At 39.5% G+C, this 26,803-nt stretch overlaps 1 pseudogene; it reads right to left on the reverse strand.

Annotated features, from left to right (window-relative positions):
- LOC130023678 (annexin A10-like) overlaps positions 1-23,995 on the reverse strand; it is a 47,531-nt pseudogene extending 23,536 nt beyond the window's left edge.
- Positions 23,996-26,803: the final 2,808 nt, after the last annotated feature.

The raw sequence follows: 26,803 nt of genomic DNA on the forward strand, positions 1-26,803 counted from the left end.
TCTGTAAAACATATTAACATATGTATATCTCCTTACGCATAGAATAGGCTTCTTGCAACTGGAAAATTTCTCCATTTGTTCTTGAAGCTAATGTATCTATCAGGCTATTCTCATCAGTACCCATTCCCTGGAAATAGAAAGATAAGGAATTATATAGGTATATTTATGGGGAATACAGTGCACCTTCTATACTAAAGGTAATATAATATCCTTAGAGTTCTGAGAGGTTGCAGAGGAAAAAGAAAGTGTATTTGGGAAAGAGATAAGCCTAACTGCAGATGGGGTTCTGCTCTTTGACCATGAAAAGATATTTTTACAAAAATCTCTTCTTCACTTACAATCAATACTATGGGCAATTTAAAATAATATGAAAAAATAATAAAATCTTTTTGACACTAATTATTTCTATTTTTCTATTTCTATTTTGCCTCTAGGACACTACTTCCACTACCCAGCCGTCGCCACACTTCAGGACGCTTTCCGGACCCGCGCGGCAGCTCCGGCCGAGACCCACGCACAACTGAAGACCCACAGAACAAGGTAAGCGGAACTCTTTGAGACCTTGGACTCCAGGCTCGGCGGACCCAGGGACAGAGCTTCTCTGCTTGCTCCCACCACCACAGGTGACAAAGGGATTCTAATTAGGAGCCCCACCCTACCCTGCCCTGTCTGCTTCCATCAACCACCCAGGGATCGAATTGTGCACAGGAGACCCACCCTACCCAGATAAATATCCCACTGGCAGACTTCCACTCTCGACACTACTTCCACTACCCAGCCGTCGCCACACTCCAGGACGCTTTCCGGACCCGCGCGGCTGCAAGCGGCCGCGCGACACATCATAAGACACTAAATACCCGTCTTCTGGAATTGTCGTACCATATTTGATAGGGTTCAAATATGGTAACACCTACAAGGGTGATTAGAGGTCACCCCAAAAGCCTCTATACCTCTCGGAAAGACTGGCAAGCTACCGAGAGTATTCCGCCCGCACGGAAGAGCCTGGCAAGCTATCCGCTGTGTATTCGATATGCCAAAACCAGTAACTACAACTGGTCTCATTCACCTGACCCTGAAGGCTTCACCGACATGGCAGCACTGAGAAGGATGAGAAAGGAGAGGCCGACAAAATCTCAAGGCCGACCTAGGCTGCCACAACGAAGGAAGACAAAAATGATCGTCTGTACTTTCAATGCACGTACGCTAGCATCAGATGCATCCATCGAGGACCTGATGGTACAAGCGCGAATGATCAAGTACGACATCATTGGTCTGACCGAGACAAGAAGACACGAATCTCACCATGCCGTTTTCGACACTGGAGAAGAATTGTTCCTCGGAACATGCGATAAAAGAGGTGTTGGAGGCGTCAGTGTCCTTGTCAACACAAACTTGGCCAAGAGCATTGATTCATTCGAATGCCTAACAACCCGAATCGGACGTTTACATTTGAATAGATGTGGCTCACTGCCTGCAGTTTCTATCTTCGTTGTCTACGCACCAACATCTCATTATGATGAAAGAGAAATCGAGAAGTTCTACATGGAGCTAGAGAAGTTCTATAAAGAAGACCACACCTTCTACAAGATCATTGTGGGTGATTTTAATGCCAAGATAGGACCGAGAAGATCAGCTGAAGAACTTCACATCGGGACCCATGGCCTAGAATGGAACGAACAGGGTGAGAGACTGTCTGAGTTCATCATGTCGACCAAGACCATTCATGGTAACTCACAGTTCCAGAAGGCAGAATCTAAACGATGGACATGGGAGTCTCCCGGTGGACGATTCCACAACGAAATAGACCACATCATATTCAATCGACAGTTTTGCCTGACTGATGTCGCTGTTGTCCCAAAATTTCGAACGGGATCGGACCACCGTCTCCTTCGTGCAAAATTCTACTTCACAGAGCGGGGAGAAAGGGCTGCAAAGTTCAAAAAGAGAACTCCCAGAACGACCACCAACTGGGAACTCTTTGGTACTATTGCGGCAACATGGGAAGATGCCATTGTTGACAACATTGACGAGGAATACGATCGACTGGTTCAGCACCTCCATGAATGTGCGAGGAACGCCAAGAGAGAGATAGCCACAAAAAGTCGCCTATCTTCGAAAACTCTTGAGCTAATTCGCCAGCGTGGTTTGGCGCATGCCTCAGGCAACCGCAAGCTAACGTCCGAGCTTGCAAAGCAGTGCAGAGATGCGATCAAGGAAGACCTCAAAGAGAGAAGAGCAGAAGTACTGGTAGATGCGGCAGAAGCCGGGAAAAGTATTCGTAACGCCCGCCTGTCCTTCGCCAACTATAAGACCAAGATGACTGCCCTCCGACGTCCTGATGGATCCATCACATCCTCCAGAACGGCAATGGAGAAGATTATCCATGACTTCTACTCAAATCTCTTCGATAGCCATGTCCACTTGCCGACATACCAAATTCCACAGGATGGGTATGTCGTTCCCAACGTTCTCCCTTCCGAAATCCGACACGTCATTTCGTCAGTAAAGAAGCAAACAGCACCCGGCCCAGACAAGGTCAGACCTGAACACCTGAAGAACCTGCCGTCAGTACTCATCAATACACTGGCTTGGCTCTTCACTCGCTACCTGTCTGAATGCAAGGTTCCATCTCAATGGAAAACCAGCAGGACCGTACTACTGTTCAACAAGGGAGACATCCATGACATTGGCAACTATCGCCCGATCTGCCTATTGTCTGTCATCTACAAGTTGTTCACTCGAGTCATCCTGAATAGGATTGGCAGAACACTAGATGAAGGACAACCATGTGAGCAAGCAGGGTTCCGCAAAGGATTCAGCACCATCGACCATATCCACACGATAACCAAACTCATTGAGGTTTCTCGGGAGTTCAAGATGCCGCTCTGCTTAACGTTCATTGATTTAAAGAAGGCCTTTGATTCTGTTGAGACGGAAGCGGTCATTGCAGCCCTAGCCAATCAGGGCATTCAAGCCCAATACATCAGGATCCTCCGTGAGCTGTATTGCGGATTCACTACCAGGATCTCACCATTCTACAAAGAAGTGATCGTTGATGTCAAGAGAGGGGTGCGGCAGGGTGATACCATTTCACCAAAACTCTTCAGTGCCACCCTCGAGAACATCATGCGACGACTGGAATGGGAAGGAATGGGAGTGAAGATAGATGGTCGGCAACTACACCACCTCTGCTTTGCTGATGACATTGTTTTAATAACACCAAACATCAGCCAAGCGGCACAAATGCTGGCCGACTTTGACCGTGAGTGTGGAAAGGTAGGACTACAGCTGAATCTTACGAAGACAATGTTTATGAGAAACAGCCTTGTTCCTGACGCCCCATTCGCTCTCAATGGAACGACCATCTCCGAATGCAACAGCTATGTGTACCTAGGTCGAGAGGTCAACATGACAAATGACCTGGCACCCGAGCTGCGCAGGAGGAAGAGAGCGGCTTGGAACGCCTTCAAGAACGTCGAAGAAATAGCTAAGAGGACGAAGAACCTCCGGCTCCAGGCACATCTCTTTGATTCCACTGTTCTTCCTGCATTAACATATGCCTCAGAGACCTGGGCCCTACGCAAACAAGATGAGAACGCCATTCAGGTCTCCCAAAGAAGAATAGAAAGAGCTATGCTTGGAATATCACGTTTCACTCAAATGAGAGAACGAATCCGGAGTTCTGACATCCGTCGACGATCAAGGATCAGGGACGCTGTCTCATTTGCCAAGGTGTCGAAAATCAGATGGGCTGGTCACGTAATGAGATTTAAAGACGACCGTTGGACTAGAACTGTTACTGATTGGATTCCACGGGATGTCAAGAGACCGCGTGGCCGCCCACCTACCAGATGGTCAGACTTCTTTGTCAAGGTCATGAACGATCGGTTTGAGGCCCTCCATGTTCCCGGAGCGAAGAGATGCCATTGGGCTACGTTAGCACGCGACAGGGACAAATGGAGACGTTACTGGCGCCCGCTCGAGCAAATCGACGACTAACGGGAAGTTAAGTGATTAAGTGATTAAGTGATATTATTTTTGGGCAAGCTGAAATTAGAACATGAGTCTCTTAAATCACCAAGGATGTTTTATCCCTGATCTTTATGAATGTCATTTTTTACCTTTTGCTCAAGCATTTGGATTGCACACTTTTATTATCTCATATGTCATGTACATATTCACCTCTCAACTGGTGGTGTTCAGGACTTACTACTGGCTCTGCGGTCAGGGATCTCTCCTGGTGAACTCAAGGTACAATATGGGGTGCAGGGAATCAAACCCAGGTCAGCTGGGTACAAGGTAAGCACCCTTTCCGTTGGACTGTCACTCAGACCCCTAAGAGCCCCTCCCTAATAGAAACATAGAGTATATTTAATTCCCTCATTATTCATCATTAACTATTATGGATCTTTCACCAAAAAGTTGTTATCAGAGAAATTGAAAATCAAGAAATAAATGTAGACATAAGTTTGTGAAGCTTATAATGCACACAGAAACTCAATATTTACTGAATAAATATTGCAGTTATTGGTGTTTTCTTTACATCACAGAGGTTACTCGTAAAATGCATCCTTATCTCTTTTTCTAAAGAGACTCACAGGTCATAAACACAGATGTAATAGAATAAAAATGTGTACTAATATACCTTCTAAGGCTTTCAACATCATTTTACGCCCTGTAATTCCTTAACACAGTAAGAAGGCTATAAGAATTCAGATAAGAGATAAGAATGGATTTATAGTGTTAGGGAAGTAGAACATATTTGGACAAGGAAGAACAGTAGCACTCCAATGGAGGAGAGAGAACCTCTCATGATGGCTAAATTCATGAATTTGGCTAGACTACAGCACCCAGACATTTGGTGAAACATTATTCAAGATGTTTCTGGGAGGGTATTTTCTTTAAAAAGAGACTAACATTTAAATCAGCAGAACTTGAGTGAAGTACATTATTCTTAACAAAGTGATGAGCATCATCCAATTAACTGAAGGCTTTCATAGATAAAGACCATCTACCAAAGGATTAAGAAATTTGCCAATAGACCAGCACTGAGTTTCCAATGACTTTGAAACTGCCAGTCTCCAGAGCACATGAGCTAATTCCTTAACATGCTCCTTTATATCTTCTGCCTCAACGTGTATGTACAGCATGTATGTGTGTATACACACACTTTTCATATGTCAAATGACAGTAAAAAAATTTCCCTGCTTTTTGTGGGGTATGGTGGCACTGAATACAGGGTCTGGATGTGTGTGTGTGTGTGTGTGTGTGTGTGTGTGTGTGTGTGTGCGTATGAGAGAGCGAGCGAGCGAGAGAGAGACAGACAGAGAGACAGAGATAGAGACAGAAAGAGACACACAGCGAGGAGAGGGGAGAGACAGAGACAGAAAAGGACAAGGACCCAGAGACAGAGTGACCCAGACAGACGCAGACAGCAAGGAGGCCTGAGGCCGCGTGCAGCATCACAGGAGGGTCAGGCCCAAGGGGCTGCTTTCAAAATCCCGAAGGAAGCCGGATCTCGCGTGACCTTGGGAGTCCTGTGGGCTCTTGGGGCAGCCCCGCCGCGTGGCCCGAGAGTCGGAGTGGAGCTTCACCCTGGGGAGGTTCCTCGAGAGACGTCTGCAGGGCGCCCTTCCCTTGCCTGAGGGACGGTCCCCAAGGTGACCTCTTCGGAGACGGAGGCCACCGCGCAGGCAGGTGGGTGAGTGAGGAGAGGCGCTGACGGACTGAGGAGTCGGCGAGGTCCCGTGGCACCCCCAGAGCCACCCGAGGGCCCCTCCTGCAGGCGCTCGGGTTGCGACAGTCGCCCAGGCGGCTTCTGGCGAAGAACTTTCAAAGGCAATTCAGCACCTCAAGTGACAGCCTCGAGGTGACGACTTCTCCAGAAGCGCTGCGGATTGAATGGCAGGTGGGGTATGGTGGCACTGAGTACGGGTCTGTGTGTGTGTGTGTGTGTGTGTGTGTGTCTCACGTTCGTCTCCGTCCTGTCTTTATCGTGAATATCTATATCTACAATTTTAAGTACTCTGAGAAAAAAAATCGCGCGGCCTAGAGTAATTTCGAGATTCACCATTCATTCGGAACCCGTGGGGTGGCTTGTGGGGAAGGGGGTGGGGGGTGTCGGCCCTTCCCGGCGGCTCCAGGGCCGCTCCTGCCTCTGAGCGCAGGATCCTTCCTGGGCGCGGTTCCCGGACCGGACAGGTGGCAGGGAGGGAACCTGCCTGGGTCCTGTGCCGGACGAGCCCCTGACCTGCTGCGCTGCACGTAAATCCCAACGTTATCCTTGGAATCCTGTTTCCGCTTCCCAGAACGAAGAAGAGGAGCCCCGCCCGACTCTGCTGTCCTGGCCAGGCTTGCTTTGCTTTCTCCCTCCCGCAGTTTAGAGCCCGCCTTCCCGCTGCTGCTGCTCTGGGCCTCTGTGTGTTGCCAAGATGTAACGAGTTCACTCACTTGACTTCCCTTGGCGCCCTCCTGAAAATGAGGACGGATCTGGTGTGGCTGGAATGCTACAGGATTGAGATATTTCTAGCAGTGCATATTCTAATATGCCTGTTTCCTATTGCAACACGATGAACTTCAAAATTGATAGTAGACATATTGCATGATTGCAAATACTTGAAGATTTTTAAAAATAGACCTTTATATTATCCAGGAATCAAAGGCTAAACCACAAGATTTAGATTTTCTTTTCAGTTTAGGGAAGGTGGAAACGAAAATATCAGTGAGGATGCAGCTAAAACTGTGGTTAAAGTAAGTTTTTAGCTTTGGGTATTCGAATGTGGAGGAGAAAAATCAATTGCCCAAGTAAGATATCCCCAAAACATAAACGAGATAAAAGGAGATATAATAAATTTGGAATAAGAAAGAAATGAGTGAACGCCCCATGTGAAGTCGCATGCAATTTTAATTGTTTCTTTGACTTTATGGCTTAAACTTGGCTCCTTCCTTCTGAAGAAACCCATGTTTTCACTTAAAAGTATGTCTCTATCTCTCACCTTGCCTTCACTTTCTTACCTAAAATAATTTTACTTTGCTTAAAAAGGGGGAAAATAATATTAGAAAGCAATTAAATCTAAAATTGAATAAATACAAGATGGCAATAAAATCATAATTTAATTCCCCAAAGAGATCAATAATGTTACTGTACTTGCCAATACAGGTAAGTATACATATATCTTTTTGAATTAATGTTTTCTGTTATGAGGATAATTGGACTATTGGTTCATATGGAAGTTCTATTACTATGCATTTTAGGGGATTAATTCTTTGAGATATACAAATATAAAAAAAAAAACTAAAAATCAGGCAGAATTAGAAAATTGGAATTTTCTTTTTTAAGTAAAGAAATTAAATCCATATTTGATTGATTTTTGACAATTTTTAGATCCTGGTTAAATCACTGACAAAAATCAATCAAATACTTAATGAAGAAATAAAACCAATTCCACAAAACATTGGAGAGGTCAGTAATAGTGTTAAAAGACAGAAAGACACTGGTCTAGGGAGTGTAGAATGTACTTATGAAAGGCATTTGCTAGATTTAAATAAAATATTGAAATCACGTTTTTTAAAAGAGACTTTAGATTGTTGAAATATCATGTCCTTTTACTTAAGAAAAGAAAATCTAAGGTCAAGAAGAGTACAATGATTATAATGATTATAATAACTAATAGTATTTATTGAGCATTTGATATCAATATGACAGGTAGGATTCTTTATATGAAAATAGCTGTAACAATCTATAGCATTTATAGATTTTTATATATGATAATCTATAGCACTATAAAATAAGAACTATAACCACTACATTATATAAATAAGAAAACTGTGGTACAGAGAGAATAAGTAGTAAGTTTTCTATAAATTCCACAAGTATGTAATGAAGTCTGAACTTTGAAATTAAGTATTCTAGTTTCTGGTATCCTTTCTATGTTATGTACATTTTAGGAAGCCACTAAATGATACAAATCCAATGTGAATGGAATATATAGGTGAATAATGTGGCATTTAAGAAAATTAAATCTAATGTGCATTTAAGTGCATTGAAAATTTAATGCAAATGGTCTAAATTTACATTCTTTTATAATAATTGGGCAGTGGATTTTGGCAATTATTTGCAGTCAAAATATTGTATCTGTCACCTCTTCTATTTGTCTTCCTCTGCCATAAATGATGCTTATTCTTTCTGTGCTACCACTACCCTTTCTTCCTGTTTTTAATGTCCTGTTTATTATGACCACAAATATGTATTTATTTTACCCCAAAATCTTCCAGGACATGTACTTTTACATTTTAAAAAATTCTCATCATCTGGCTTTAATAGTGCTGAATATACAAAGTGTAGATTGTATAATTTGTAACTTAAATATATCTATGCATAAACAAATGAAATAATGACTGTGGAAAGAGGAAGCCTGTAGTTTACTAATTAAAGGATCAAGGAAGTTTTTAGACTAAAAGTGACTTGTGTTATTTATAACATTCTTAACTCTTTGTAGACAATATATAATTATAAACTCATGCTTAATACTCTATGTATTCTAATGTAGACCCTATTAGAAATGCCACTAAATGACAATGGTATATATTTTTGTTTGTAACTGTGTAGGGCATAATAATTTTATTAAAAAATAATGAAATTATATAAATTTAGTTATTATCTAATAAGATTGAATGTTGGCTGCCTAAAATACCAGTTATGAGATTACTGGTATGTTAGAAGGTTACTCTGTATCTGTTTTCCTATTTATAAAGTGAAAATAATAATACATTTATCACATAATTGGTAGCAATATTAAAATAGTATTGGTAATAATATTAAAAAATCAGGTACAATTTAAAAAAATTATTTTCTGCCTCATTTCAAACTCTCAAAATGCCTCCCTCTTAAACATTAAATAATTTTCTACAGATTTAAAAATGATAGGACTGTTTCATTCTTTCTCTTTTCCCACCACAGAGGATTGTCTGTTACACTTTTTCTGTGTATCTCACAACTTTTACTATATCCAATTTTCAGTAACTTCCATTGTCTTTCACTATAGACATTCAAAAAAAGTGATTTCCTACCACTTTAATTGCTACAACCCTACCTAGGTTATCTTATAATGGCCTCCAAATGAGTTTCCCTTTTGACATTGCACCTTATAGTCTACCTATTTTGTCCAGTTCCTGTTCAGGCTTCAGGATAAAGTGTAGCACTCATCTGTACAGTTGATAACAGTGAAAAGAAAACATGCCAGAATTCTTATTCAATGTAGTTACAAATAATGGTATTGTTCTGCCCTCATCAACTACTACTATTACTTTTTTGACTTCTCTGTTCTATTTCCATGGACTTCTTGTGGATTCTGGAGTAACTGATTTACTCCCATGTCAGGTCCTGTGACTTTTTCTTGCATTTCTCTTGAGTGTTAATCCCTTTCATATTCACATGGCTTGCCTCATGCCTACATTACCAAGTAAGCGCTTACAAAATCATTATAAAAGTGGAAGAATCATATAATAAGGATCAGTTATAATTTAACAATTATTTATTTACAGTCATTTTTGGCTCTTCAGAGGTAAATATCTTTTCCATACTCTAGTGGAGGGGAGTAGAAATAATAGGAATACAGTTATATTTTATAAAGCACTGAATACTATAGTAGTAGAAATAGTGAACAGGTCATCAGGAAGGTGATTATTCAAATTAAGAAGATAAATATTGAATATTATGTTTAAATATCTAAACTTTCCAAGTTCATAGAGGAGACTTCAAATAGCTACTCTAATTAGAATCTTAAAACCTCACTTGGACTTCTATAAATAACTTTGCTGATGCAACATTTGGAGTGTGACTTTGCCCAGCTTGGCTGCCTCTCTTTCTTGTTTTTCAGACTTGTCCTAAAAGGGACGCTGTGGGAATCACAGTTTGGCCTTGCATTAAGCTAATGAGTACTTGCTTTTAAAATTTAGCTATTCTATGCTGCTGCTGCTGCTGCTGAAACTGTAGATTACACATATAGCAGCTCTTCTAATCACCCCATTTAAATTAAAATGGCAGTTTCTTCTTCCATATTCCTCTTACCTTTATCTAATGTGTAATTAGGGGCAAGAAACAGAAGTATGACTAATATTTTCTTTCTCTAACTTTGCGCAGGGAAACAGTTTTATATAATTTTAACTTATATGCTCTTTTCCTGGTGTAAAAAAAAATGATACTGCGACATCTGCAATTGTTTGTTCATTTCAGCACTCTTTACAATGGCATTCGCGGCCGCGCGACATCTTATTATCTCATTCCTACTTTGGACAAACTTGCAGGCTATCGAATGTAGCCTGCCCACAGGGCAGAGTCTGGCAAACTCCCCGTGGCCTACCAAATATGCCAAATACCAGTAACAATGATGGGTCTCATTCTCCTAAAGAGCCGTGAATATAATCTCAGGGCTAGGATGAAAGAGACGTTACTGGGGCCTGCTCGAGGCAATCGACGATTAACAGGATGATGAAATGAAAAAATGAAATGAAATACAATGGCCAGAATCTGGAAAAAACCTGAGTGCTGGAGAACAGATGACTGGTTGAAGAAACTTTGGTACATTTACACAATGGAGTACTATGTAGCTGTTAGAAAAGATAGAGTCATGAAATTTACATACAAGTGGTACTACATGGAAAGTATCATGGTAAGCGAAATGACTCAGAAAGAAAGGGATAGACATAGAAAGATTGCATTCATCTGGGGAACATAAAGTAACAAAATAGGAGACTAACACCCAAGAATGGCCGAGATTAGTACCAGGAATTTTACTCCGTGGCTTGGAGGCCAACCACACATGCTAGGGGAGAAGGGAGCTCAGATAGAGAAGGGAACACCAAATAAAGGTGTTGGGAGGATACTCCCAGGATGGGAGAAGCATGCTGAAAGTAGACTATAGACCAAACATGATTGTCACCCATTACCTCTTTTGCAAACCACAACACCCAAAAGGAGAGAGAGAACAGAGGGGAATGCCCTGCCACAGAGACAGGGTGGAATGGGGGAAAGGGGGTGGGAGGGATACTGGGATCTGTGGTGGTGGGAAATGGGCACTGGTGGAGGAATGGGTATTTGATCATTGTATAATTGAAACCCAAGCACAAAAATGTATAAGTCTGCAAAAAAAAATGATACTGCTATTTAAATACCAATGATACAGGCCTGTATAAAATACAAATTAGAATTGAGTTTAATTCTATCTTCCCCAGTAGTCACTTGTATGCTTTTAATTAGAAACATTTTTGCAAGCCATTTTGTCCGCTCATTGTTGAAAGAGCATATTTTTTGGAACACTTAACTGCTATTTTCACAATTTAATTATTCAATTTTCAGGGGATTTCTTATTCAACTTAGTTAAATAGAAACAAAAGATACTACTTTGGGGCCCAGGGATGTGGCTCTTGGTAGAGTGACTACCTTACAGGTATGAAACTACTGATTCCTGAAACCACCCCCAAGTGATTGAGAGTCTGCAGCACTGCCCATGGGGTCCCAGGTATCCCAATTTTTTTTATCTCCAGTATGTTACAACCAAGTGTATGTTGGCACCTCAATCACGTGTGTGACCTTGACAAGCACTGTTGCTAGGTATGTGAACTCCAAACCAAGTGTGGGACTCAGTGAAACAATAGCAAATGTGGGGGGCGGGAGAGAAGAATACTACTACTCTGGTCTTCAGGAGAGGTGTAGCATATCAAAGCTAACACCATGACCCCTTCCCTGACCACCACCCCTTTAAACAGCAGGATAAAATATAACAAATATTCATTTGAGGCTGTCCTTGATCTTAGAAGAAAGTGAAACCCTAAGTGTGAAACCAGGAAATGAAAAGTAAAGGGTAAGCTAGTGAGCTGCTGAGCTTGAATATAACCTTGCAGGTTATTGGGAAGAGGAAGAGTTGGCTAACAACTATTTGCTTTGAGTTTTAATGCTTAATGTAGGACATTATAGGAGGACAGCATAGTATTTATGGAATCAAAAAAACTCAAGGAAATAAATGTGAAACCTCTGTTGTGAGGTTGGATCTGTAAAGGCCTCTTCTCTGTGAAAGTGTAAAGTAGAAAAAAAATTACCATTTGGAGCACTGGGAAATAGGCAGGTCATTCACACTTCATTGACTGGGGTTTAAGTAGAATATTTTCCTCAAAAGTTGAAATAATATAGCTGTGTTTCCATTAGTCTGAATTTCAAACTTGTTCCTCCTGACTCAGATGAGACCTCCATGATACCAAATCGTTATGAAGTTAATCCTGAGCTAGTGATTCTCCTGGGACACCAGGAAGAAAGAAATACAAAACCAACTCAGAGAAATTCTCCTATTCTTCTAAACAACAACAAAAAATATCCCAGAAGTCTCAGCAGATAATGCATTCCATGAGAGGCACTTAGACACAATTTTCCAGAGAATAGGGAGAAGTTTTAAAAGTGCAGATTTGAAACAATAGTAATTTGAAAGAGAATAAAAAAACTAATAGACTTAATAAAAAAAACTAATACAATTCTACAATTAAAAACTTCTGGAACTTAAAAATGCAATTATATTTAAAAATTACCAGGCTAATAGCCATATTTGGAACTACTAAATAAAAAATATGGTAATTTAGAAATACTAATTTTTAAGTTAGTAATTAGAAAAAATTAAGTATCACAGAGACAGAAATAGATTATATTAATATAAGTTAAACTCGTAAGATTGAAGTAGAAAACTTCTCTTGAATAGAATTCACAAGAGATAATGTAAAAAATACCAACAAGACACTATTTCAAATTGTATATAGTATGTAAATTTTATTATTTTAATATAATTAGACTAACATGTTAATGATTTTAGAGAAACCACACAATAACAAAGATTAAAAAAGAAAGGAAAACTACAATGGAAATTAGACCACAAGTGTCAGATTCATACCAGTCAAGAAGTATAACTCTTTGATTCTGTTAAGAAAGCAATTTGACTTTGACTGCTAAATCAGGCACATGACACTGAAAGATGTGCCAGTGTTAATGAACATACAACTTGTAACAGCACCTCCTCAGGTGTCCTGAAACCGTGGAAGCTGGTTCACTGAGGTCTGTATGTCTGTCACACAGAAAACAAATGCTTTGTATACTGATGTAGTGTTGCTCTTTCTCTTATGATCTTTCCTCCCCCCCTACATCAGTCTGCACTGCTTTTAGGTAAAAAAAATAACACTGTAGCACTGTAACATGTTCATCGATTTGCTCAAGAGGGTACCAGTAATGTCTCACAACAAATTGTGAGACTTGTTACTGTTTTTGGCATATTGAATACATCACAGGGAGCTCGCCAGGCTTTGACATGCGGGCGATATGCTCTCGGTAGCTTGCCGGGCTCTCTGAGAGGGGCAGAGGAATCAAACCTGGGTTGGCCATGTCAGTCACGTGCAAGACAAATACCTTACCCACTGTGCTATCGAAGGGTAAAATTGAAGTTTTCCTGCCTCCATTGTGGAGAACAGGCCATTTTTGCTTCTTTGTATATGCTAAGGGAGTTGGAATGGGTAGAAGAAGTCAAAGATTTCTAAAGTTGTTAGGTGCCTAAGTCACACACAGTTCTACATGGTTGAATTTGCTTCCTGTAGATTGAAATGGTGGGTGTGAACAAGATTTGCAATTGAAAAGGAGAAGTGATTATTTCCAAGGGTTTTGATACATGCTGTTCTTTGTGGCATCCAGTGGCATCTCATTGTCATTTTGATTTTCATAATACTACAATAAGTGACGAACTGTTTTTCTTAAGGCCCAGTGACTGTACATATGTGCTATTCATGAAAATATTTCTTTATCTCCTTTCCCTATTTTTTTCATTTTTGGGCCACAGTGTTCAGTGATCACTACTGACTCTGTGCTTTAGGACATACCTGGTGGGCTTGAGGGACTATACATAGTGTCAGGAATCAAACTCAGGTATGCCTCATGCAAGGCAAATATCCTATCCACTGTGCTATCACGTTGCTTCCTCCTTACCTCTTTTTTTGATGGGGTTATTAGATCTTTTTGTTATTGAGTTTTGTGAGAATGTTATATATTTTGGATATTAGCCCTTTATCTAATGTATTCTGTACAAATATTTTCTCTAGTTTGATAGATTGCTTTTTTTTATGTTAACCAGAGTTTCTTTTGACATGTAAAAACTCTTCAATATGATGTAGTATTGGAAGAAATATGATGAAAAAGAAAGCCACTGTTAGTGAGAATGTTGTTTGGTTCAGCTGCTATGTATAACAGTATGGTGATTTATCAAAACAGTAAAAATAGAGCTTCTGAAGATGAATACCCAAAGACAATTAAAACAAGCAAGCAAACAAAAAGAATAGAGCTTCCATATGACCCAGTAGTACCACTTCTTGGTACTTACCACAAAATACAAAGCATAAATTCAAATGCATACTTATGATTACCATAGCACTTAGTATTAATAGCCAGGATATCAAATAACCAAAATGCCCAATGATAGATGAAGGGATATAGCAGTTTTATTATATACAAACAGTAGAATACCATGTGGCAATGAAAATATGAAATAATGCAGTTCATTGCAGCCGAGATGGAATTGGAGAGTGTTATGTTGAGAAACTCAGAGGGAGGACAGTTACTGGATGTTCTTATTTATCATTCGTATAGAAGAAACAAACCCAGGTTATAGATTACACTGAATTGTGACAAACCTTGGCCTTGAATTATAGAACTGACACTACCAAGGTAGAGAGTGGTTATAGATAAGTTTTAGGGGACAGCAATTTTATTTTACCAGTTAGTGTTTGAGCTACACCGAAGGTGCTCAGGGATTATTCCTGGCTCTGTGCTCAGGAATTACCTGGCAGCCTCAGGGATCCATATGAGGTGTCAGGGATCTAACTCGGTTGGTCATTTGCAAGCCCTTCCCACTGTATTATTACTCTGATCCCAGGGGAAAATAATTTTAAACTTTACATTACTGAAGTAATGTAAGGAAAATCATTGATGAAGGGTCTTGGGCAGTTTGTCAGTGGTGAGGTGAGGTAATTGTGCATTAAAACCATAAATGTTTAACATTGTAAACATGTGAACTAAACTATAATAATTAAATTTAAAAAATAAAACAAAAGAAGAAGATGAATTGTATTCTTGTGATCGTGGTCCTTTGGACTGATCCATTATGTTAATAACTTTCATTGTTGACTATAATTGGTCTTTGTTTTGTTTCTTTTGAAAATCCTTCTAAGTACCAAAGGGAATACTCTTTTTTAAAAAAAATATTTAAAACTTTATTTTTAATTTAAATTTAATAGTTACTCATATTAAGACCATCTTTATTCCTGTTCTGACAAAGTAGACTTTTTTTTTTTAAAAAAAGAAAGAATATAATGGGAAGAGATAAGCAACAAATTGTGGATCAAGATGATGGTATAACAGAAGACCTTTCATTTTTATTTATTTATTTTATTTATTTATTTATTTATTTAAGACCACCGAGGCCCAGCCAAGGCCATGCTGGGACCACTCTCCACACACTTGGATGAGCCTCACGCATAAAAGAACTGACAGAGGAACCCAGGTGTGTGGGACCCGGGGCTGAGATCTCCAAGCCTGCACAGATTGGGACTGGACCTGCCAGTAACTAGACAGTTACACCCACCAACTGCCGTGTAACTCCAACAACGGCCAGGATCCAGAGATTATCACACTCAGCTCCCGGAAGCTTATCATCTTATGACATCTTATCATCTCATTCCTAATTTGGTCAAACTGGCAGGCTACCAAATGTAACATGCCCACATGGCAGAGTCTGGCAAACTCCCCGTGGTATACCCAATATGCCAAATACCAGTAACAATGATGGATCTCATTCTCCTAACCCTGAAAAAGCCTTGAATATGGCACTTAAAAAAAAAATCTCAGGGCTAGGACGAAGAAGACGTTACTGGCACCTGCTCGAGGCAATCGACGAACAACAGGGTGGTCGTGATCGTGATTTATTTATTTATTTTTTAATAGTGAGGCACCATGAGGTACAGTTGTAGACTTACACATTTTTGTGCTTGGGTTTCGATTATACAATGATCAAACACCCATCCCTCCACCAGTGCGCATTTCCCACCACCACGGATCCCAGCATCCCCTCCCCCCGCAGCCCCCATCCCACTCTGCTTCTGTGTCAGGGCACTTCCCTCTCTCTCCTTTTGAGTGCCATGGTCTGCAAAAGAGGCATTGAGTGGCAATCATGCTTGGTCGACAGTCTACCCTCAGCATGCTCTCCCATCGTGGGCGGATCCTCCCAACAGCCTTTATTTGGTGTTCCCTTCTCTTTCTGAGCTCCCCCTTCCCCTAACATGTGTGGTTGTCCTCCGGGTCATTGAGTAAAATTCCTGGTACTAATCTCTGCCATACTTGGGTGTTAGTTTCCTATTTTGTTACTTTATGTTCCCCAGATGAATGCAATATTTCTATGTCTATCCCTTTCTTTCTGAGTCATTTCGCTTAACATGATACTTTCCATGTAGTACCACTTGTATGTGAACTTCATGACTTCGTCTTTTCTAACAGATACATAGTACTCCATTGTGTAAATGTGCCAGAATTTCTTCAACCAGTCCTCTGTTCTCAGGCACTCAGGTTTTTTCCAGATTGTGGCTATTGTAAAGAGTGCTGCAATAAACAGACAATTGCAAATGTCACTTCGGCTATACTTTTTTGCCTCTCTGGGATATATTCCCAGGAGTGGTATTGCTGGGTCAAATGGGAGCTCAATTTCTAGTTTTTTGAGAATTATCCATACTGTTTTCCAGAAGGGCTGAACCAGTCGGCATTCCCACCAACAGTGAAGGAGTGTCCCTTTCTCACCACATCCGCGCCAGCACCGGCTGCTTTTATTCTTGTGGATATGGGACAGTCTCTGTGGTGTGAGGTGATACCTCATTGTGGTTTTGATCTGCATCTCCCTGATGATTAATGATGTGGAACATTTTCTCATGTGTCTTTTAGCCATTCGGATTTCTTCTTTGTCAAAGTTTCTATTCATTTCATCTCCCCATTTTTTGATGGGGTTGAATGTTTTCTTTTTGTGGAGTTGAACCAGTATTTTGTATATCCTTGAAATTAACCCCTTATCAGATGTGTAGTTGGCGAATATCCTTTCCCATTCTGTAGACTGTCTTTGTATTTTGGTCACTGTTTCTTTTGAGGTGCAGAAGATTCTTAGTTTAAGATAGTCCCATTTGTCTATCTCTGTTTTCACTTGCTTGGCCAGCGGTGTGACATCTTTGAAGACACTATTAGCTTCTATGTCATGAAGGGTTTTGCCAATATTTTCCTCAATGTATCTTATAGATTCCGGTCTGATGTTGAGGTCTTTAATCCACTTAGATCTTACTTTTGTACATGGAGTTAGGCAGAGATCTGAGCCGATTTTTTTGTATATAGCCATCCAGTTTTGCCAGCATAATTTGTTAAAGAGGCTGTCCCTGCTCCACTTCACTTTTCTTGCCCCCTTATTGAAGATTAGATGCTCGTATGCTTGCAGGGAGATGTCAGTATATTCAACCCTGTTCCATTGGTCTACAGTTCTGCCTTTGTTCCAGAACCACGCTGTTTTAATTAATACTGCCTTGTAGTAAAGTTTGAAATTTGAAGTTAGGGAGGTTGATTCCTCCCATTTTCTTTTTCCCAAGAATTGCTTTAGCTATTCGTGGGGGCTTATTGTTCCATATGAATTTCAGGAGTGTTTGCTCCAATTCTTTGAAGAATGTCATGGGTATCCTAATAGGGATTGCGTTGAATTTATACAGTGCTTTGGGAAGTATTGCCATTTTGTCAATGTCAATTCTCCCGATCCATGAACAGGGGATATTTTTCCATTTCCTCGTATCCTCTTTTATTTCCTGAAGTAGAGTTTTGTAGTTTTCTTTGTACAGTTCCTTTACTTCCTTAATTAAGGTGATTCCTAGGTACTTGATTTTCTGGGGCACAATTGTGAATGGGATTGTTTTCTTCATGTCTTTTTCTTCTCTTTCACTATTTGCATATAGGAAAGCCATGGACTTTTGGGCATTGATTTTATAACCTGCCACTTTACTATACAAGCCTATTGTTTCTAGAAGTTTCTTGATAGAGGTTTTAGGGTTTTCTAAGTATAGTATCATATCATCTGCGAATAGTTGAGGGCTTGATTTCTTCCTTTCCTACCTGGATGCCCCTAATATCTTTTTCTTGCCTAATTGCTATTGCAAGTACTTCCAATACTATATTGAACAGCAGTGGAGAGAGTGGACATCCTTGTCTCATCCCTGATCGTAGAGGGAAGGCTCTCAGTTTTACGCCATTGAGGACGATGCTTGCTGTAGGCTTGTGGTAGATGGCTTTAACTATATTGAGAAAAGTCCCCTCTATCCCCATTTTGGCTAGGGTTTTCATCATAAATGGGTGCTGGATCTTGTCAAATGCTTTCTCTGCATCTATTGATATGATCATATGATTTTTATCTTTTCTTTTGTTGATATGGTGGATTATGTTGATTGATTTCCTAGTGTTAAACCAGCCTTGCATCCCCGGGATGAATCCTACTTGGTCATGGTGTATGATCTTTTTGATGAGTAGTTGAATTCTATTTGCTAGTATTTTGTTGAGAATCTTCGCATCCGTGTACATCAGGGATATCGGCCTGTAGTTTTCTTTTCTCGTGGTATCTTTGTTTCCTTTTGGTATTAGAGAGATATGGGCTTCATAGAAACTGTTTGGGAGAGTTTCCATTTTTTCAATTTCCTGAAAGAGCTTGAGAAGGACTGGCCACAGGTCCACTTTAAATGTTTGGAAAAAATTCACTAGTGAATCCATCTGGGCCCGGGCTTTTGTTTTTGGGAAGGCTTTTGATTGCAGTTTCTATTTCATTGATGTTAATAGGTCTATTCAGATACTCCAGGTCTTCTTGAGTCAGCTTTGGGAGATTATAAGAGTCCAGGAATTTGTCCATTTTTTCTAGGTTCTCTTGTTTCGTGGCATACAGACTTTCAAAGTAGTCTCTGATGATCTTTTGGATTTCTTTGGTTTCTGTTGTGATATCCCCCTTCTCATTTCTGATTCGGTTTATTAGGGTTCTCTCTCTGTTTCTTTGTGAGTGTTGCGAGTGGTTTATCTATCTTGTTTATTCTCTCGAAGAACCAGCTCTTGGTTTCATTGATCTTTCTGATTGTTTCTTTGGTTTCCATGTCATTGATTTCTGCTCTAACTTTTATGATCTCTTTCCTTCTGCCTGATTTATGCTCTTTCTGTTGATCCTTTTCTAAGGACTTGAGCTGTGAGGTCAAGTTGTTTATGCGCACCATTTCTACAGACCTAAGATATGCTTGCAGAGCTATAAATTTTCCCCTTAATACAGCTTTCGCTGCATCCCATAGGTTCTGGTAGCTCATGTCTTCATTCTCATTTGTTTCCAAGTATCTTTTGATTTCGTCCTTGACTTAGTTCCTGACCCATTCATTGTTCAGCATCGAGTTGTTTAATTTCCAGGTGTTTGATTTGGTTCTCCGTGTCTGTGTGTGATTCACTTCTATCCTCAGTGCATCATGGTCTGAAAAGATGGCTGATACTATTTCTATCTTCCCTATTTTGTTGAGGTATGTTTTGTGTCCTAGCACATGGTCTATTTTGGAAAATGTTCCGTGTGCACTGGAGAAGAATGTGTATTCTTTCTTTTTGGGGTGTAAAGCCCTGTATAAATCTATAAGCCCTCTCTCTCCTATTTCTTCTTTCAAAGCCAATGATTCCTTGCTGGGTTTTGTTCTTGTTGATCTGTCCAGAGGTGATAGGGCAACGTTGAAGTCTCCAAGTACTATTATGCTGCTTGCAATGTCCTCCTTAAAATCTGTTAGCAGTTGTTTTAAATATTTGGCTGTTCCTTCATTAGATGCATATACATTTAAGAGTGTGATTTCTTCCTGTTGTACGTATCCCTTGATGAATAGAAAATGGCCTTCACTGTCCCGTCTAGCCTTTTTCAGGGTGAAATTAATGTTGTCAGATACTAGTATGGCCACCCCAGCTTTTTTACAGGAGCTGTTTGCTTGCAGGATTGTTTTCCATCCTTTGACTTTGAGTCTGTGTTTGCTCTGAGTGTTGAGATGAGTTTCTTGTAGGCAGCAGAATGTTGGGTTCTGTCTCTGTATCCATTTTGCCACTCTGTGTCTCTTCAATGGTGAATTGAGACTGTTGACATTGAGAGAGAGTATGGTTATGGGGTTTTGTGTCATGTTTCTGTGCGGGTGTGTTGTGGTTGTAGGGTTTGTCTTGTCTTATAGTAGCCCCTTTAGTCCTTGTTTTAGGTTTGGTTTTGACTCTATGAAGTTCCTGAGCTGCTGTTTATCTAGAAAATAGTGTAGTGTTCCATCTATTTGGAGTGAGAGTTTAGCCGGATAGAGTATTCTTGGTGAAGCATTCATTTCAGTGAGTTTTTTGACTATATCTCGCCACTGTCTTTGGGCTTGTAGGGTTTCCTCTGAGATGTCTGATGTGAATCTCAGGGGTGCTCCTTTGTATGTGATTTCCTTTTTGGCCCTTGCTGCTTGCAGTATTGTGTCTCTATCGGCAGCATCGATCATTCTAACTATAATATGTCTTGGGGTGTTTCTGTTGGGGTCTCTTTTAGCTGGAACCCTTTGGGCTTCTTGAATCTGGATGGCTGTATTATGGAGCTCTGGGAATTTTTTGGCAATAATTTGTTTAAGCATGGTTTTTTCATTGGTATTGTTTCCTTGTGCTTCTGGTAGTCCAATGATTCTAATGTTGTTTCTTCTGGAATCATCTCGTAGGACTCTGATTCACTCTTGAGCTATTTTGAGGTCTCTTGCCATTGTTTGCTGTTGTCTGTTGGCTTGGTGCAGCTGATCTTCCAAGTCACTGATTCTTTCCTCAGCTGTGGTCATTCTATTTTTGAGGGCAGTGAGTGAGGTTTTGACTTTATCTATGGAATCTGTGATGCGTGCCATTTCTGTGCAGAGCTTTCCAATTTCGGCTCTCATTTCTTGCTGTATTTTGTCAATTGTGCGATCGATTGTTTCTTTCATGTCCTCTTTCAGTTTAGCGGATATGTGTGTGACTGTTTCATCGAGTTGATTGAACATCTTGATGACTTCATATCTGAATTCCTTGTCAGAGAGGTCCTTAAGGTGGCTAGCACCTACTGAGGCTTCTAGACGTATTTCCTCATGGTCTCCCTGTGGTGGGGATTTGCGTTGTTTCCTCATGTTGTTGTGTATGAGGAGGGGTAATATTTGTTGGTTTGCAAAAGGAGAGAGAGAACACAGGGGATTGCCCTGCCACAGAGGCAGGGGGGATGGGGGGATGGGGGTGGGGGGGATATTATCCATGGTGGTGGAAAATGGGCACTGGTGGAGGGATGGGTATCTGATCATTGTATAATCAAACCCAATCACAAAAAATTGTAAATCTACAACTGTACCTCATGGTGTTTCACTAATTAAAAAAAATTATATTCACTTGGATTCAGTTAAATATCAGGGTAAAAAAAATATTTGTTGGTTTGAGTGAACTACCTGCGGCCGCGTTAGCGGGAGCCCGCCGAAAATTAGGCCACGCCCACTTTAAAACCACGCCCACATCTGAAGTGGCCATGCCCCCACGGATACCAGGTTTTTGTCCAGGAAGTAAAGACTGGGTGGGGGACAAGGGAGCATCTCTGATGGGCGGCTGGACCAAAGGGACAGGCAGACAGATGCAGATCCCCTTTTCCTCCCAGTGTCGGAGGGGGGGGGTGCCTGCAGACACTGGCGCAGTGGGGTTCCAGTCCCAGGTCAGAGGGAAGGCGCAAAGACGGGAATACTCTTAAGATACAGTCCCTTATGGGAAAGTATCACTTTCCTCAAATATCTCCTAGTTGTATCATTTGAGAAACAAAGCAGCTGTTGTCTTGCTAGTGGATTCAGTGCTCAGAGGCTATGACTTTATACCTGGTCCCTTTCTTGTGAATCACTGCAACTTGATAGCCAAAACGTACCCAAAATTCCCTTCAAATATACTTAATGAAATACTTTTTATCTGTTAAACAAAAAATGTGCCATAGTAATAACATGGAGAGAATTTGAGGCAATTCTACTAAGTGAAGTTAGGACATGTAAAACAATTGCAGGGCGGTTTTATTTATGCTCAATATAAATAACCAAATCCCAAAAGTGCAGAGCACAATAAAATAACTCTACAACTCTATGAAATATATTGGTATTTGCTAGAGGAAAGAAAACTAGTGAGTCCAGGAAGTCATTTTAATGGTGTGATAGCACTAGACTTTGATGGTGCATGTGCAGAAACATTACATACAGAGAGGTATTTAGCTCTAATTCAAAACTAATATTATTGTATATAAACGGTAAATGATTAAAATTTAATTTAACATAAAATTTAAAAATTAAAAAGGAATGCAACTACTTCTCTCAGAAAAACTTCAACCCCACAGTGCTGTTTGAAATAAATTATTGAATTAATGGATATTTCAGTGTTTCTCTTAATAGCTTGATCTTGTTCACTTGATGGTTCAGATGTGCCATCACCAGGTGGTGTCAACTGGACTATTGTAACCAATTCATTGAACAACTGTGCAGAATTCAAAATGTCATTTTTTGTTACATGAACAGAAATTAAAGCTGTTTTTAGTTTCTTGTTTTGGGGGCCACACCTGCATGTACAGAGGGGTTATTTCTGGTTATTCACTCAGATATTTCTCTTGTTGAGCTCAGGGAATATTATAGGGTACAGGGAATTGAACTTGTATTGGCTACATCCAAATTAAACAACCTTGCCTGATGTATTATCTGTCCAGCTCTATCACGTTTTTGGTACCTTACTCTGTGAATCTCTTCCATAAGGTTGTTTCGAACATACTTTATAATCAACCAGTAATTAAAAGCAAGCACTTTCCTAAATTTTATTAGCTATTCCAGTAAATTATAAAATTCAGAGAAGAGATTGTGGAACCCCTGATTTATAGCAAGCCAGTCAGAATTATGGGTGCAAACCTGGAACTGACAGTTGGTATCTAAATTTGGCATCATTCTTGTGTTATGCAGCACACAACTTGCAGTGGCTACGTAACTCCTAGTAATTTGATCAAAGTCATTTAATATAAGGCAAGAACCTCATATGCTGGTGTCAGAGGTGTATAGTTATAGAGAAAAGAAGGTGTTTTTCTTTAGTTATGTAGTTATAGTTTTGAAAATTTAAGACTCAACCCTAACCATTCTTATGTTATTTTCTTTCTTTTAACATCACCAAACTTAGGGTATTTGGTTTAATCTCCGGTTGTCAACTAAATAAAAAGTGGGCACAGGACATCTAGTTTAGTTACTGGGGTATCTCTGTATTACTCATAGTGCTAAATCATAAGGATAACAGTTTAATGCGCTGTTTATGTAGAAGATATAGTAGTTTTCTGGGAGTTTTATGAAAATGCTTTTGTCTCTTCTGCACATGATGCTTTCAAAAGAAGTGTTTGAAAAGAGATCGGCATGCTAAGAGAAAAAATTAAATTGCAACTACTGGGGTAATAAAATTACCCAAATATTGGAGCTAGAATAATACCATGGTACCTAAGAAGTAATGAATAATTATACCTCTTTGGTCTTCAAAGCTGTTCAAATAAACTTCGACTCTCTGAGCAGGTTTGTAATGGATGATAGATTTGCCCTCAACTTCCTTCTTGTGGGCTAAGGTGAATTCCATGCCATTGCTAATATACCTTGCTGTATCTTGATGAAAACTTCAAACCAAGTGGAAAGGTGATTAGTAAAGCTTAAGTAATGACTTTTTTACAGTAGAACCTAATGATTTATGGGATTTGTTTAGCTCATTGGGTCCAGTTTTCTGCGGAAGCATGGTAGGATCAATACAATCACGGGATTTCCCCTGCTGCTTGTTGTCCGAACTAAAAGCTGTGTCAGACAAATTGATGGATTGTTCTTTAGTCATTGTTGGTCTTGTAATAGGAGTGGCTTGATGTTTGGTGTGCTCAGGAAAATTCATCAATAGTGACAGTAACATAGAAATGAGAAGTGCTATTGTTGAGAAACATTTCTCCGTAGGCCTCTATGTGTGAGTATGCAAAGTGAGACTCTGACAGTTCTTTGTTCTGACTAACTTTCCAGGGGTGTTTTGTATAGTGGATGGCATCAAAGATATAGTGCCTCCCTGTGAGCAAAGATGTTCATTCTTCCTATAAGGATGATTAAAGCTCCTTCATTTATTGGTTTCTTATTTCTAGTACAATCTACTCCATGTGCAGTTATTATTTGGCTAACTTTACTTGAGCTGTAAAAAATTAAGACTGAGTGAATTGGTGCAAAAATGCAGGGACTCTGGCTCTTACTCTTACTGTTAGTGGTAAATTGTTACTTATATTTAATAAGCAGAAAATTAATTATTTAAAAATTAATAATTGTAATTATTTAGACTTATTCTATAAATGAAATGCCTTTCCTATGTCAGACTTTGGTTGAACTCTGAATGAATAGAAGCAAAAGTCCTAGATTTTCTAAAATAAAAAGATAGAAAAGTAAACCAGTGATACTCAGTGTGGCCAAGCCCATAACATTGTGTACAGAAAACTCTGGGATCCAGCAGAAAGCAGCTAGCCCAGGGCAAAGTGTGAGTGTGCTAGGCAGGGAAACTTCCAAGGGGCAGCTAAAAGCCAGTTGATTGTTTTAGGAAGATGTGCAGTTAACTCTGCCCTCACATTGTCTTTCAACTAACTTTAACTAAACAGTCTTCTGGGGACACTGGTGGTAGAAAATGTGCATTGCTGGAGGGATGGGTGTTTGATCATTGTATGACTAAAACTCAAACATGAAAATTTTGTATCTATATCTAGAGGTGATTCAATAAAAAAAATTAAACAGTCTTGGTATATTAGACATTTAATTTAAATTTTAAGGATTAGCTAGAAGCATTTCTTTCACCTCTTAAGGACTTAGGTCATAGTTCCCAGTTTTTAGCCTATCACCCCCTTTTCAGGAAAAATATTACTCAGCAACTCAAGTAAATCTTTTTTAAGTACTAACAGAAAGTTGATCCCTGGACCATAGCAACCTGATGATAGTCTTTGGCATCATTGGGGCTCCTCTGTTCTAACATCATTGAGGGTTACATCAGCAACTTGGGAAAACGAACTTAGATTCTGGCAAAGAGAGATATATTGTCTCAGTAATGTCTCCTTATTTAGGTATGTAAAGGATGCACTGGCAGCATAAGGCTTTTCAGATAAGTGTGAGGTATGGTGGTATGATATGAATAAAGGTGGCCATTTGGTAGATCGAGTAGGGAAGTGTGTGTGTGTGTGTGTGTGTGTGTGTGTGTGTGTGTGTGTGTGTGTGTAAACGTGTGATGGAGAACCAAAGCATTGAATATAGATGAAATACAGTGAGAATGACTGAGGAGATCTAAATTAGAACTATGAAAGTGAGAGAAAAAGAGAGAAATATGACAAATAATTTATGTAACAGTTTTGGATTGTTTAGAAGGAATATTTCAGAGGTTAAAGGCGAACATGACTCTTATTTTCTATTTGTATTATTTAGTATATTTTTCCACATGGTATGGATATTTCCAAATATTATGTAGTTATATTGTATGAAGTACAAAATTATATATAGTGCAATCTCAGCAAAAGTGCTGGATCACAGACTTTGAAACCTTATGTATATAGGGAAAGGTACATCACTAAAATATATTACTTTAAAATGTTGAATGATTGCAGTAATACTAGTATGCAACAGTGTAAATGTTTTTAAGTTTTAAGAGTTCACTGTTGTCATACAATGTTCATCATCAAAGTGTCAATAACTCTCCATCACAGTTCATAAGATTCTTCAGTTTCTCTCTTCATTCCCTTACAAGGTAACCTCAGTTATGTTGTCAAAATCTCCCTGGCTTGGCTTCTTTATCTAATACTTATTAATAGATTATCTACTAGTTATCTTTCTCTTTCTAATGTATTAGCTTGTTCTTCTCAGCTTCACCCAATTTGTTGCAAAGAGCAATATTTCATATTTTCTTATAGCTGAGCCATATTCCATTATATATATATTACATTATTTTTTGTCTACTCCTCTTTATTAGACACTTGGGTTGTTTCCAGATATTGGCTATTCCAGTGTTATTATCTTCTGAAAAGATATCAAAGTATGTAATTGCTGGATCACATGACAGTTCTATTTTTAATATTTAGAGAAATTTCCATACTTTTTTCAAATAGAGGCTAAACCAATTTACATACCATTAGCAGCAAATGAGGTTTTCTTTTTTATTAGCACTTGCTTCTGGACTTTTTGTTTTGTAATTGTTTTATTTATTTGTACAATAGTGCCAGTGCTATTACTTTATGTTTGCTATGCTGCTACACCTCACCTGCCACCCAAACTGCCAGGATCCCTCTGCTATTCTATCAGGGTCTCCTAACCCACCTCTCACACCACATTCAAGCAACTATTTTATTGATCATACCTAATGGTTATTTTCTTCAGGGATTTTCTAGTAACTTGCTTTGTTTCTTTGGATTCATTATATGAATGCAGTAATCTGGTGTTTTCTCTTTCATTCTTTGCATGATTTCCTTTCATTCCTGGTGGTTCAGTCTCTTTGGAAAACAATATGTATACTTCTTAAAAAAATTAAAATAGAACCTCCATTTCTGAACATCTATCCAAACATTAATCAAAAAGACACATATGTACCAGTGTTCAACACGGGATTATTTAAAGCAGTCATGATATGGAAACTACT

Source organism: Sorex fumeus, unplaced genomic scaffold (assembly GCF_029834395.1).
Source record: "Sorex fumeus unplaced genomic scaffold, SorFum_2.1 ptg000024l, whole genome shotgun sequence".
In the NCBI taxonomy this organism is placed as follows: Eukaryota; Metazoa; Chordata; class Mammalia; order Eulipotyphla; family Soricidae; genus Sorex; species Sorex fumeus.